This window comes from Papilio machaon, chromosome 1 (genome assembly GCF_912999745.1).
Source record: "Papilio machaon chromosome 1, ilPapMach1.1, whole genome shotgun sequence".
NCBI lineage: Eukaryota > Metazoa > Arthropoda > Insecta > Lepidoptera > Papilionidae > Papilio > Papilio machaon.
This window is the reverse complement of record NC_059986.1, coordinates 3,601,504-3,617,912: the sequence shown is the minus strand read 5'-3', so window position 1 is coordinate 3,617,912 and position 16,409 is coordinate 3,601,504.

Below are 16,409 nucleotides of genomic sequence, written 5' to 3'. Positions count from 1 at the left end.
AATCCCACGACTAATACCATTTATGTAAGAGCCGCATGTTTGAAAACTATTCAAAGTCAAATCGGATTCAATTTTTAAAATGCTGAAGTAACCAGTTTTTAATCTTTTTACGTATCATTTTACCTACACTAAATAGTTAAAAAGATAATTAAGAAATTGGTTATATGAATCTTTAAATGTGTTTTTTCGCAGGGTTTCATTTTCCGTACAAATTATCTGTTCCACCTTCTTTCGTGCTCGTATACGTGATCGTGAATAAAATCTGTTATAACATTCTGTACAATAACAAATTGATGTCTTTAATTTTTCATAGAGTATGACAAAGATAACAATATGTTTTTGAACTTATCATTTGGCAGTGGAGACTCACTTAGTAGTAACTAGTATTGTTAGCTGGTTTATTTGCTTCGCCTGTGTTGTGATGTAGGCTGGGACTTTGGTCTGCGATTGGTGTAGGCCGTCGCCCCCTGTTATGTGATCAATTGACGCCCCGGCTGCCACTCCGCCGCGCCAACAATTTTCGCTCGCAACCATGCCGCCACACCGGAACCTCTCAATTTGCTAAATCTATTATTCTATTGCGATGTGATGTAGTTACTAATGTGCAAGACGAAATACTTTTAAGTATTAGTATGCCCTTTTTAATGTTTTAAAGAAAATAGGGTGAGTTTTTTCTTCTCCGAAGGGTAAAGAATTCATTCCAAAGATACAATTCTTTTATCTTTCTTACAACCATAGGAATCAGGAACGAGGTACGTCAATAGATATGAAAAATAATCTTGTAAATTCCAATTTATACTCTGTGTTGTTTGTGATTTAAAAATTGTCTTTATAAAGTCAACTCATTTTAGGAAGCGATAAAAACTAAATACGGTACCAACAAAGGTTTAAATATAATTTACAACAATGTAACTTTGTTTTAAGCAGCAGCAAGTAACTCCAAACTTAGCACTACTTGGGTTAGCTTACTGTAGCTTCATGGCCGTGCCTCTACATTGTTTCAGGAACAGTTGTATAGCAAACGAACGTTTACGAACGAACGTATACGTACGTATATAATTAAAAATAAATAAATGTGACTCAAAAGCTTCGTCTTTAATAATTATTGTTTCAGGTTTTGTTTACTTCTTCAATTGATTTCTTTTTATCCAGAGGAGGGAAGGGGAGAGGACAAAAATAAACAGTAAAATTGTAGAGAAGTGCGCTAAGTCGTTAGCAAACAGTGGATCAAAGCGACACATGGCGCTCGAGGACACTTTCTCACAGTCGAAGTAGACACGTGCCTGCTGCCTGCTGCCTGCCGACTCTGGACGATCTTTTCCAGATGTACACAACTTTGTTCTTTTTCTTTGTTTTACATAAATTTATGTAATTGATTTATTTCTTTTATATTTGAAACCCTATTGTCTTTAAGAAAGTAAAAAAAAAAGGATTTAAGCTGTTAGCAATTAATCGCATTGAAATTTATTCTTTCTACAATTTCTGTTTAAATCTTTGTTTTTATTTTAAAATGTTTTGTGTAAGAATTTTAAATGGGAATAAATTCAATACTAAGTTAACGACTTTTTTTTTTAAATTTAAATTGATATGTAGTTACATATTCAAACAGCCAATACCTGGTTGTATTAGACAAGCGTCCGATAGTATTCACGCATCAAGCACAGGTCGTGATCTGTCCCTGACAAGTGAGATAACCCGTCCCCGAATCACCATATCTATCTCGATTGAATCCGTCCCCCGCCCTACGTTCCGCGCGACTGGCTCAAACAAAGCATCGAATTAAACAAAATCCGCAGACAATCGCGTTCCGATGAACAGCGACATGAAAGAGAGTTAATCAAACAACTATTTCGGAGCGGCCGAACAAATACGCCCCCGCACAACTGTCACCAAACAAATACGTCGGTGATGGACCTGGCCCACAATCCAACTGTAACTAATCCCACAGTTGGGAAATGCGCAATCCCAGTGACTTGTAGAATATAATATCAGCTTTGCCGGGTGTTATCTATAGTTATTTGCGGCTTTTGTAATGAGATCGTTTTCTTTTGCGCTTTATTGAAATATTTAATTCGAATTACGTGTATTTGTTATACAATGTTCAATTTTATAACGGATGGCGTAAAGTGTCGTTATGTTATGGTCGGAGTGCTTTTGTTTTATATAAGATTTTGCTTTTGTTTTTCATTAGCTTTGCTTTCATTAGGTTGATTAGAGGAAAAAACTTCTCCCTCGTATTCCATGTCATTATCATGTTAGAGATGTGCACGATCGAACCATCTCTTTCTTGCGACGGCAAATAGACCCTGCGCCTGTGCCACTCTACCATTAGTAGAAATTTGAGTTGTAAATATTGAACCAAACAGTATATCATTATTATTAAACGGTGTGGTAATTTCCATTAGCAGCGTTTTTCCTTTATCGATTCATTTTATATTTCCATTGTATTCTAAAAATGTTCAACACATTATAAGTGTATGCAGAAAAAAATTGTACCTTGAAATTGATAGCAAATAAAAAGGCAAGGTGAAAACTGACAATCTAAATAGTTATGTTGTGAAAAGCCGTGTGTTTGTCGCTAATTTATTGTCGTCCGTTATCGGCGCGATGCGGGTGCGCGTGCGCCGCCCGGCCTCCGCGCCGCCGCGCCCGCCGCCTGCTTGCCATGCAGCGCCACGCACAGCCACGCCGCACCCGCGCCCCGCGCGCCTCACGACACTGCACACTGCTACTAAACTTTTTTGTATTCCAAATTCAAACCTTTGAATTACTTTTTGCTATAATCTATAAATCTATAATCTTCGTATTTTGACCAAGTTTATTAGAGATTAGCTGTCGCCCGCGACTCCGTCGACGCGGAATGAATAAAAAAACTTAATAAGTAGTCTATGTGTTATCCCAGACTATGTTCTACATCTATACCAAATTTCATAAAGAGTAAGTTTTATTTAGTTTTTTGTATTAACGGCTTCAAAAAGTCGGTAGGGTTTTTCTCATTGGTGTATTATGGCCTATCTTTTCAATCACACAAATTCACAAATGGATTCTGTACATAACGTTCGATGATCTTTTGTATCTTGGAAAGATGCTAAAGATTTTAAAGTACATATGCAAGTACATAAAGTTTAAATGTTTCTGAAAATAGAACTATAACTCCATGTTTTTTACGTCTTTTATACAAAATGTTATGATTATTTTAAATGTATCAGACTCAAAGTTTTTTTATGATCCCACTCTTAATATTTAACAAAATATATTTTGCATAAACATGGGCGCGCTGTGAACAACTCGCGGTATCTCAATGGAAACAATTGATTTATATGGAAATTATACAAATTGATACACGTCCTATACATTCAGCTTTTGTTACTGCGACGGCGTGAAATATTATAATCGTATAATTTGCTTTCATTATTTGAACTTATTTAAACTAATTTGAACTATTTATTTGACTTCGTATCGTTTTAACTTTTCCGCATTTTTTCTTTGTTACTAAAGTATGAAGAAAAAAAGGATTGTGTTTAAAAAATTATAGAACAGGTTTTTTATATAATTTAATTGATTGTGTATATAAAATTAATAATTATTAAATATATGGTAAAGTAAATGAGAACAGAGAGAAACGGAAAATCTTGATCTCGTTATTTCCATGGTGTCTATTTACCTATTAGAAAGAAATTATTTCAACAAAATGTCCATTTTGATTCAATGTGTATATTGATAATTTGTAATACATTTTTAAAAGTAATTACGTCAGACTATTTCACGCTCTCCCCAAAACAATAGGGTGCTTGGGAAGGGGGTGTTCAATAATCTAATAAAGGAATAAAGATGTTGCGTGATTGCCAGATATCATGACGTGGGAACGCACCTTGATTGCTCAGTTTAATTAATTGAACCTTCTAATATGCTCGTTGTGACCGTGGGAAGACGAATACGCGCCATTTTGATTTTCATTACGCAATTTTGTAATTTATTATAATCGATACAAAAAATTAATCCCAATTATAGTAATTATCAAATTAACAAAAATAAAATAAAGGTTATAGGTACTAGGGTTTGTACTTTCCTATTTTTCTTTGCGTCGTGTAGCATCTATACTTAAATATTTGGGCTATTTTCAATCAAATAATAATTACACCCCAGCCGTACTGGCATTTTATTTGAGGTTTTGTTTTAATTATTTACACCAACAAAGCACGTATACTTCTTAATTTCACACACTTCATAATTGTGTTTTCATAATTAACTTTAATTGAGACACTAAGTAAAGGTTTACGATATTATTAATTGATGCTTAACGTCTCTAGAGGACTGTTAAAAGTCTAATAGATATTTTATTAGAGTCCGGAAATCCGATATTACAAAATCTTTTACAAAGCTGGTACGTACTCAAATCGTTTCCGACGGACCATTAAATTTTATTTCAACCCGCCACTGAAGGGTGGCAGAATTGTCGGGGCGTTCGCGGCACATAAATAATAAACTAGAAAAAAAAACATATTGCACTTTTGCGTCTCTCATTATGCGCAATTAGCTACGATTGTGACAACAGACGTCATGTGAACGGACTCCATTTCGATTGTGATAGTTTTGAAAGTTTTTAGGACGCGTGTCGATGTAATGTCGTTTATTTTAATGTTGTTTTACAAATAAAATGAATAAAAGACGCAATGTTAATGAATATTATAGGCCGACATAGTTATCTGATCCGCTGGGCATAAGTCAAACATTTTTTATATCATAAGGTGGCAAACGAGAAAGCCACCACCTGATTCGCTGTAATAGTGAAGCGACTACTGCCCATAGACGTCCGCAATTGCAGATGCGTTGCCTACCTTTAATCAACGGAGAAGGGGACTAAATTATAACAGCCTCTCAAAGATACAAAAGTGTCAAAAGATCTTTGTCGTACTGTAGCTCTACTGTATTTTTTTTTCCTATTTGTCATTTTTTGTGCCTTAGTAGATGTTATATATTTAGTCACAGAATTAACCAGATAACAACAGAAGAGGAGCAGAAAATCTGGATTTCTATTTTTTTTGCAACAAAATCATAAGAATTTTTTTTAATTAATAGTTTTTGTATTATACGAGAAAAATACAAGCCGAATAGAATGTAAAAATAACGGTGTATATGATTTAACTGTGTTTAATAATTAGTAAATTCGTGTGTTGAAGTTTTAAAGAGTTTGTTTAACTTAATACTTTAGAGACCCCCTGCGTTAGGGGCGCATTAGTAAAATTAGAGCGGTGGGAAAGGGTTACATCGTGTGTCAGATTGCTTTATGTTTATTGTTATTAGAACAATATTTGTACTTAGGATATTTACGATTATACTCAATGCTGAGTGCCATCGTAAATATCGAATGATATAACATTACCGAACTCTAACTATAAACGTATGATGACAAATAAAAATTTAGTTATAATTTTGGTTTCCGGCAGGAGATACGTACCGAAAATATTAGGGTTAAAATTTTTAAAAAATACTCTACATAGTATATATGTAATATGTATATTACTAAAAAATTAAGCTTATTTTCGTAATTAATCCAAACAATAACTAAAAAATGAACTGCTTACTTTTTTACAAACACTTTGATAACATTAAAATTAGTAAAATAGAATTCGCTTTCGCAAAAGTACAGGTAAGCTTGAAGTTCGTGCAACGGAGTTTTTCCCGTTGGGCCGATCGACTGATCAATCGACCCATTGAGGATTTTCCCCCAATGGTAAATATATCAGCAAGAGTATATTTTTTTATTTTAAAATTGATTTATAGGAATATTAATGATGTATTCTTTATTATGAATGAATTATTATCACACCCCTGGTCATTTAACACGGAACACGTAAATACTGGTCATAATAATGTTGATGTCCACTGAAATATAATAAAAAGAAAGATATTCGTTCAGATACAATACGATCGGACGTTGGACGTGCGTTTCGGATACGATTATCAGCTATTGTGGCCAATAATAAATGTTTACATCCGTGTTGTACAAAATTATAAATTAAAAATAAGTAAGCATTACTTTTGGATTATATTAGGAATGTAATGTAAGTATAAGATACTATTAAATTCTTAACTAAAGTTTATTTCCATGTATGTACTTTATAAATATTTTTAATATTAATTATTTGGAGTTATATTGGTTTTAACATTTACATTTTCAAATTTAATGTAGAGTTGCATTGAAAATAAATAAAAACTTTAGAAAATTAATGACAGTTTATCAAAAACATATCAAATTGACGCTGTGTTCGGGTTGACGGTGTGATGATTAGCTCCGGTGATAAAATGCACGGCTGACACTATGATTATCTACGCGCTAATGCAAGGGTTCTGTAAACTCTCATTACTTTCTATTTAACTATAAACCAACACTACCGTCGTTTCCAATAGGGTAAAAAGTCAAACTTGTACGATGTACGATCTATAATAAGTTTTTGCACTTTTATGATCACCTGGTTGGTAATGACAGTTTTTTAGAGAACAAGAATGGAAATTAGTGGTTGACTATTTAGAAATTACTGCAGTTATAATATGTTTTTTTATTTCACTACATTTCTGTTTTTATTTTTATCTAGTATTCTACATAGTAGGTACAGAGTTATATACAAAAATGTGCAATCAATATAGTCTTAAATGGACACCTATAGATTTATAACCTATAGATGGAGTATTATATACAAGACTGACGTCTAATCGAGAGTCGATTTTCGAAATGTAATTTCGTATTGTAAATGAACTGAGGAAATTTAATCTTACAAAAAGCCGGACCGGTGGCCTTTTTTCATCTCACTTTTGTGCTCCGGATTAGGTATCTATAGATTATATTATTGCTATGTAGGCAGTATTTAGGTGGAAAATATTTTGTGACATAATTAAATCCGATGGAAAAAAGCAACAAAATTAAAAAAATTCTAACAACACATTTGTAATGCACCATTTATTTTTAAAGTAACACTATGGTATTTTCTAGAAACATTAGTTTGTTCGCTTATCGAGGACACACTTCGGAAGTTGGTGTTACCTGCCAGGTTGGCACGTGCGCCGACACGCGCGCGCTCACCCAAGTTTCCGCACGCGTTGAGTAGGTAGTCTTGTCAGCTTGCTGGCTCGTGCTCACTCGCTTCCTTACAATTAATGAACCATTGTATGGTGCTTACTGAAATATGAAAGCACGTGTTAAAAGCTATCCTTATTAGGTGAGCAAATGAATTTAGTTTTGTTCATTTTTAGGTTTCATAAATGGTAATTTTTATTTAGTCTATTAAATAATGCATACAAAGTAATTAAGAACCTACCATTCAATACCTTAGTACATATGAATGATACAGAATTATCTTATTAAGTTGGTACTTTCTTAAATAAAATTAGGAAAATAATGAATTAAAGCTAATGTGAAATTTTAAATTGTTCCATTGTGCTGAATGACAATAAAAATTCAATCAATTCCGTCAATTCGTCTACTTGACGTTTGTGCAGTATTGCCAAACGTCACTCAAGTTACAGAGCCGGCACAAAGAAGTAAAAGGGGACAACTCAGTGTCGGATGCGCCGCGGTGTTGTGCATCAAAACGATGCGTTTACGTAAATACAGTGCGCCTTTTATTATCTGTGAAGTTCGATTGTGGTCTGCGCTCACCCCTCCCATTCACTGGCAATGATTGATCTGCAGCAGATTGACAGATTTTTTATAAAACCACCCGAGGGTCGGTACTAGCGAGCAAATATTAAAGGCAATTGTTGTTTAATTTTTACATTGGAAGGGCGAAGCGTTTCGAGTGTTGTAATAATGTTTAGATAATAGCAGTATCCGTTCAGCTCATATTTCTTATTCAAAGCGCGTGGGACCGCAGCGCCACCGTTGGCAGCGCCGGTGATTTCATTACGCATCGGGAGCTTTGTTTAAACTTTTAAAACGACTCTTGATGACCGTTACGTAGCACCTTGCGACAGATCATTTGCTTGCGTAACATGACTTCCTAATAGATGCTATGATATCAGAGACAGTTTATGCCTTTCTTACCTTTCTGTACTTCACGGCAGTTCCTTTTAAATTATGTATTTCATTGTCTTAAGCATGTGTATGTAAATAATACCATTTTATTAATTTTGATCTACAAAAAGTATAGAATGGTTTCAACAAATAGAGAAATTAGAATTATTAAGGGAAAAAAAACAGGCCAAAACCTTTTTTTATGTCGTCAAAATATGTCACAGAAGTCGTAACAGCTTATCGCATTGCATTAAATCTATGCGGTTTAAAAAAAAACTTTAGCAGTTGCAAAGTTTTTATAATCCTACAACTTCGACAGCCCGCTATTAATGCTGACCCTTGACGGGTGTGGCTTGGTATTATTTTTAAATATATTCTTTAGATTTGGTATTCGGACAATGGTTAGCGTAGTCATTCGATACTAACACAATGTACCCACTGATCCTCATTGATCGCCAATTACTGGACATTAAGTACCTCAAATGCCTTTCATATCGGCTATTTGTAGCAACAAATCAAATATAAGAAAAAAATCTAACAATGAACCATTGAAGATTACTATGGAGTATCGGCGGGGAGATTTTTATTCACTTATAAGCCTGTTTTTTGAATTTGCCCACAATAGTTTATGTGAGCTTTAGCACGTTGCTTTTTTGATTGAATAAATCGATAACTTTGACGTTTGAATTTTTAAATATTCTCTTCGTAGTTGAAAAGTGAATCACATTCCAACACTTGTAATACCACTGGTTACCTGTAAATTATTAATTTTAGTATTATTTTATATCTATAGTAAGAATTAACTTTTCTGTTTTTAAATGCAAAATATAATTTTATACATGTAAAATTGTTTCGTAGCCTACTTGTGTAGCAACAGTCGGTGTTGGCTTTACTACTGTTAATTTACTACTAGGAGGGATTAAGATTAATTTAATTTGGGTCTACAAACTAAAATGTGCTAGTATTTTTTGTATCGTTAAGACAAGGTGATAGTGCTAGGTGGTGCGGTGCGCACGCGCCGCTGCATCCATTGTCGCACGTCATTGTGCACGGCTGACGGCAGCGGCGCGTACAACGCATTATTGCATTTTTATTGCTCATCTTCAAAGCTTTGTTAGTTTTGTTACGTTTTTTATCGACACACACGTCGCCACTAAACGATGTATGCTTTCACGCTGTAATTCATCTATTGTTAATACCTTTATAGAAAACATACAAATGTTATAATGCTAAAAATATATCAAGGAGCTATTGAAGAAATAGTTTTAATAAAAAACATCTTTGGTGTACATTTTCTATTTAATTCAATGTAAATAATAGTTAAATATTATATAACTGGAACCTTAAAGTACAAGTTATTATATTCATTAAAAAAACCTATATGTAGTTGGTACTTAATTTTAAGAGGTATTCAATTCAAATATTACCTTGTTTAGAGAAGAGCGGAACAGAAATCGACGTTACAGGCGGACACAGGAAGCGAAGTCGTTTCTTGATTATAAAAAAAAAACTGTAAGTCAATAAGTATTCATTCAGATGCAAATCATGAATGAATTCTAGTACCGCTGCTCATGCATATTCTTTCAAGGAATGCTAACAATCAACTTACACAATTGATCAATTTGTAGAAACAATCAAGTTTGCGGCGGATGTATGAGGTTAATGTACTCAAGTTAGGAAATACCAATGATGCGACCTCTTGAGACGGTCGTCTCAGAAAACTCGCAACAGTGAATCATCCGCGTCGTCGCCGCGCTGTCGCCGCGCCGTCTGCGAGATATGCGGGTCTCCACTACCCAGTTGATCACGTTCAGCACAGATTCCCTTAGACATCGAATGATGGGCTGATTTAACCAGTTGCTGAAAGGTTAGGTGTGCAAGATGTTAGCTTGTCTATTATTATCTCTAACTATAGCAATCAAGAGTCATTACTTGGTCTCTAGAGTTAGTACTTACTATAGAGCTTTACTTGTGCCTTATTTCATTTTAATTCATTGTTCATTATTAAAAATAAACATATAATTATACACTATTAATCACACTGATAAACATTTAAATGATCTATTCAGTTGTAACCGCAACCGGTCTTAGATTTCAAGGGTTGGCACACGACCTATAGCAAATATTGTGATAATCTGCCTCTCCGCTATTGTCACTCGATGACTGGTTAAAAAAAATCGTAAAACGATCATCGAGTGCGCATCCCCCGGGACCGTTCTCCGCTTCAAACAAACTTCATTCCCATAATCTATTCCAATTAACTGACAGCGCCATATTGTGATATTAACACAATACAATCATTGCCCCCCTTGCATAATACTGACGTTTTTGCAAACGAATATATACTTAATTCCTATCGATTAAAGTCGTTTTTACGTTGTCATTGGAAAGAGCTGCATACTTGCGCACTTTATGGATAAAAGAGGTTTTCTGTTGTGAGCCAAGTACCAACAAAGTAGGTGTCCGCTCTGATTATTAGTTTTTATAACGTTAAGTCGTGTCTGGCTCATTGTTATATCTTTTCTCCGCCTTCTATTAGATACGATCCATTCATAAGTTGTTTAGCAAACGTCAAAAGGTGTTTTTTCTGTTTTGTATAGGTTTTTCTTAATACAAATTTAGTCGTTTTCTTGTCAATTTTGAAATCACATATTTTTATAAATGATATTCCCTATATTGTCTGTAAAGAACTAACTGCATTCTAGAAGTCAGACACTTTATGACACGTCCAATGTTTTCCAATGTAAAATAACTTGGGGTTAATCCTGTCACATTATTAAGACCATCGTATAAATTGTGAATGTGCCAGTATCAAAATTAAAATTGTAAAATAATATGTTTTTTTTAATTTAGAAATCTATTATAAGGTAATTATGAATAAATTGCCTACAAGTTATTATGCAGGTGATATAAGATTGATTATACTTTCTGTTTAAAAGACAAAAAACAATATTCAATCAATAAATAAATCAATAAGAGTATTATGGTTACGGGTACCAAGTATATTAAGGCTTTTTTTGTTTACTATTGATGTTTAAACTAACTTACAGTCCTTAAATCCCTAAGAAAGATCTTTGGTACTAAGCACAGTTTTAATACTAAATCTACACTAAGGAGGACCACTTTACGATTCTGAGTGCCGCATATAAACTTAACAGATAATGTATTGTAATACTATTTAATACTGTCACGCAGATAGGCTGTCAGTGCAAGTTAATCCGGACAGATAGCACCGTCCCCCGCCCTGCACGCCGCCACCCGTCGCACCCATCTGCACCCCATTCGATACTTGATGGGAGCTATTAACTCTGATATAATCACTATTGTCTTTCTAATTTCCCACAATCAGTTGAATTAGGGATGGGTGTGAGATACGATTCAGTTGCTACTTTGTTCTGTTGAATTTTGTTAGTGTTAGAGAAGTTTGAAGCGTTCGTTCACGAAGCCCGCTTTATAAAGCAGAGTATTTCACTTGAGATTGGCGAAATTTATAAGGAAACGCCATTAACCAAAGAGATTGATTGATTGGAGTTTAAAGTCATCTTGATGAATTACACATAGGTCGAGAGCATGGCTTTCTTTCGCTTTTATGTAGGTAGATTAAAAATACCATTCAACTATGTATATAAAAAAAATCACAGCTTTTTCTAAAATCCAACTTTATGCAGACAAAATTTAAAAATGTCGTAATAAATGCGATTATTTCTAAGTCTATGAGATAAATTATTTTTAGAATTGTAATAAATTAGTTTATTTATATTTAAACACCAGTACGCTCGTAAGCAGTTTACAGCTGCGTAATAGTTAAAGTAAAAGTTTAAATGCTTTATAAATCGTGTTATTTTAATCGATTATGTTTTCCCATACCAACCGCAACTGGACGTTTGACAATATCGATATTACATTAGAAAATCGATACGATATCGATTATTTTAAGTGAATATATACGAAATTTGTCGCTTAATGAAAACCGTTCACAGGAGTCAGCGGGGTACTCGGGGGCACAGCGGTATCATCGTGTGAGATCTAGTGATTGACTGTATCGACATGGAAAAATGTTATAAAGCTAAATGTTACTAAGGTATATTACAATAAATAATAATATCGTAATTAAATTATTACATGAAAATCTTACAATTCAATGACTGAAGTAATGTGTTCTGTGTGAGTTCTTAATGAATAAAAATATTATTTAACAATTGAAGTTTTAGATTGTTCTTTTTCTTATTGCCTGACTGACCAATTGGCAATGTTTTTTGTAAATTAAATCTAAGCTATTGAAATCTAAAATCGAACTAACTTTATACTCATTATTATTGACACGGATGTAACCGAAACTTCCTCCGATACATGATCCGAGGAAGTTACATAAAATATTGCTCGTAGGGCTCTACGTGTGTTTAAAATGTTTTTTATGTTCACTAAAAGTATTGGTCTTAAGAAACTTTAAGTCAACAAATAGGCAACTATTGTATTTATTTTTCTATGAGCTTAATGTCTTTCCTTTTAATTTCATGAAATTCACTACAAATAAGGATGATATTGAATTTGCTTGTTATAGTTGGATATTAGCAGAAGAAAGAAGCGCATTCAGTACTGCGGAGTGGCGGTGCTGTGGTGCAGGGCCGGCGCGGGCGCGGCGAGGGCGCGGTGCGGCGGCGCGGGGCCGGCGGGGACGTGGCGCACAAAGGGCGCGCAGGTGGCCGACACACGATACCCCATTGATCGGGATGCTCGCTATAGCCTCCTCCGATTGTCTCCTCTGAAAAGAATTCCTGACAGACAACGCTCACTCCGCTACTAATTACGCCCGCTCAAAGATTAAATTGAGCAAATTTTTCGCAAATGAGTTCTTCGAATTTCAAATCCCCAGAAAATAGTTGTCTTATTTATGAGTTCATTTATTAATTCGCTTTTATCTATGCATCTTTTCCAAAACAAACTGTGGTGAAAATAATTGAATGAATCCTCGCAATTTAAGTATTTAAAATTCTCTCATATCACATTCTGTTCGGTAATTCTCAACTCAGATTCGGTTAAGAATTACCGAGTCTGAGCGAATATGAGAATACAAAGCTCTAAAAAGGGTCACAGCAATACTAGTTACTCTAATTTCTTATTTAAAGATATGTATTATTTATTTGAAAAATCTTAGTTATAAGTTTTAATATTTGTCACGTCTATGTTGACGTTGATGGTGATCTATGACAATCTGTGACTCATCTTGCGCTTGCGCACAATCTGCGCAAAGCGATTCAAACGAAATGAAAAGCGTTTTGTGAGGTATTTCTTATACGTTGAGAGGCGCATGTGCGCTCGCACAAAGGTTTGCAATTTTTGCATTGAATTGCTCCGTTTATTAAAAAACATGATGTTTATGACTTGTGAAGATTTTTGCAACATAGAAGTTTAGACTAACCACTCTGGACTTGTATTAAACATTTATTGCCATAGACAGGAAAACTTAAAACTTAGAATGGAACAAGTCAAGTAAAATGTTATTTATTGACTATCACCTTCACATACCGCATTGCTATTCAACAAATTAAATATCCTCATTTCAATTTAAAAATGGTTCCGGTGTTCGCAGGCGTTGCGCCCGTATCCTTTGCCTAGTGCGTCTAACGATTTACCGGCAAATGCTTATATCATTTGTCCAAACGTTAGCATTACCATTTGGTCATTAGCAATTATTAATTCCTAGATTATTAGTGTAGTGTATAGGGGCTCACTATTTTCACAACTTCCACTGCAGCTGCTAACGCGCTGATATCTCGGCAAAAACTGCCAACAAGGTCTCACCTGCTGGGCCTGATTCCCGATCTATTCCCGCCGATAGTCAATTGTCCCACACGTCAACTTTGTTGTGGACACGCGACTTTGAAATGTCTATTATTAATAAAAATTAAATGAGTTGCTCATACTTATGCTATAATTTTCTTAAACAGCATTGAAGGGTAAGTATAGCTCTCATAGATACGCTAACAGCATGTAAGTGTAAATTAGGAAGCTATGAGGATAAAGTCAACGGTTTTGTTTTTAAATAAAAATGTCAAAACAAAATATCACCTTGCGTGCTTTTAATTTGTGACATTTTCAGTTTAATTTAATAATGTTTAGTTGTTGAAAAACAAAAACACCCTCAAGCTATAAGCTACAGAAAAGCTAAACAAATAGGAAGGTAAAGTAGTGGCTTCCTATTTGGTTATTAATGTTTTCTACTTTCCCGGTTCTTCCTAAACACTTGCAGGCTTCGATGAATAGTAAGTCGCCATCTTCGATAAAGGAGACCAATTTCTTGGTATATTTGAAATGACATGTAGTGAAACCATTGCGCGGTTTTTAAAAACGTATTCTTCTTTCTCATCACTTATACTTATATCTCTGTCTAATTATGTATATATTTAGAGATATAATAATTAAACTTTCGTAGTTTGAAATATATATGTACATACAAACTCCATACGTCCTCAGTTATTAACACATCGGTAATTATTATGCAATGCCTTTCCTATAAAATCGCAACAACTGGTTAATCCTGCTAGGCCAGTACTATTCTATAGGGCTGCCTAACAGGATAATTTAAAAATAAATCATAAGTCCCCTTATTTTCACACTAAACATAATTATATCAAAACATAATTATTATGTGTATGTTACCTCGGTTCGTAATTTCCTACACACTCTTTTGCGAAAACTACTTCAATAAAAGAGCGCAGAGAGATCATTTCTAATACTCGTATGAGTAAATAAGAGTAAATATGTATTAGCAGCGAAATGTAAATAAAACGAAATCTAAATACAAAAATCATTCGCATTTATATTAGTAAGATTATATGATCAAGTATTTACTTGTATGTACATACATTTGTATGGAGTTTGCAGCAGCCCTGAACAGCCACGTGGGCCTTAACAGCACCTGTTAGCTAAATATACCGAACAGCAATCAGCTCGCGCATCTGCTCGCAAAGAACATTACGCAATAACTCTATGGTAATGGTCTGTCCCCGTATCCAGATGTTCGCTGCGAACAGCGAGCGTTGAACGTGAGATGATTTTATGTCGGAACCAGTTGTGTTGTCGGCAGACCGATCGATGGTTAAATAGCAATAACTTTTTATTATGACAAAGATATAGTTTTTTATATGAAGACTAATTTATAGAGTTGTTGGTCCTTTTTATTTGTGAAATTTTATTAAGGGAAATAAAGTTATAGTGCGTATCTAATATTGTTAAAATTGTGAACGATATAAATCTAAATATTAGGTCCTTACATATGAAATTGGCGTTTTGTATGGGAGGAACAAAAAGTCGAATATTTTTTAATGTAATATATTTAATTAATCAAAGTATGAACTATTATTTTCTATGCACTTTTGCCATCTTATAGGTAGTTCATTGATCCCTTTACTAAAAAAACCAGTCGGACGGGAATCAATAAAATCTTTGAAGGCGATTTGGACTGCCCCATAGGAGTTGAATTTTTTCCCTTGCAAGAAGATATCCAAATTTCGAAAAAAATGGTAATCTGTTGGAGCAAGGTCCGGAGAGTACGGAGGATGTCTTAGACTTTCCAATTGAAGCTCTTCTAATTTAGTAGCCGTCTGTTGCGCAGTGTGTGGTCTAGCGTTGTCGTGAAGCAGCAGTGGCGTGGAGTGATTGACCAGCCTAGGTTGTTTAGTCGCTACCTTTTCCATCATGGTTTGCAATTGCTGACAATAGACATCAGCCGTAATAGTCTGGCCAGATTTGAGAAAACTGTAATGAACAATACCGGCACTAGTCCACCAAACGCTTACAAGTAACTTTTTTGAGGTTAATTTTCGCTTGGGGCCGGATTTGGCTGGCTGGCCAGGATCCAACCATTGCGCTGAGCGCTTCCGATTATCGTAAAGAACCCATTTTTCATCACAAGTAATAATTCGGTTTAAAATACCTTCATTATTGTGCCGGTTTAGTAATGTAACGCAACAGTCGACGCGCGTTTGCCGGTTTGCTTCAGTCAATTCGTGAGGTACCCACCTTTCAAGCTTTTTAATCTTCCCAATTTGCTTCAAGTGAATTAAAACAGTTTTATCACTAACATCGCAGCCTGCAGCTAACTCGGACGTGGTTTGCGATGGATCCGCTTCCACAATAGCCTTCAACTCTTCATTATCAACTTGAGTCTCAGGCCGTCCAGGGGGCTTGTTCTGCAGATCGAAATTTCCAGAACGAAAACGTTGAAACCAAAAACGCACTGTGTTTTCTTTTGCAACACGATCGCCATACACATCATTCACCCTTCGAGTCGTTTCCGCAGCACTAGTGCCACGGCGGAACTCGTACTCGTAAATAATGCGATATTTTAAGTTTTCCATTTTGTAAAATGAGTGACGCAAACAGAAAAAAACAGAAG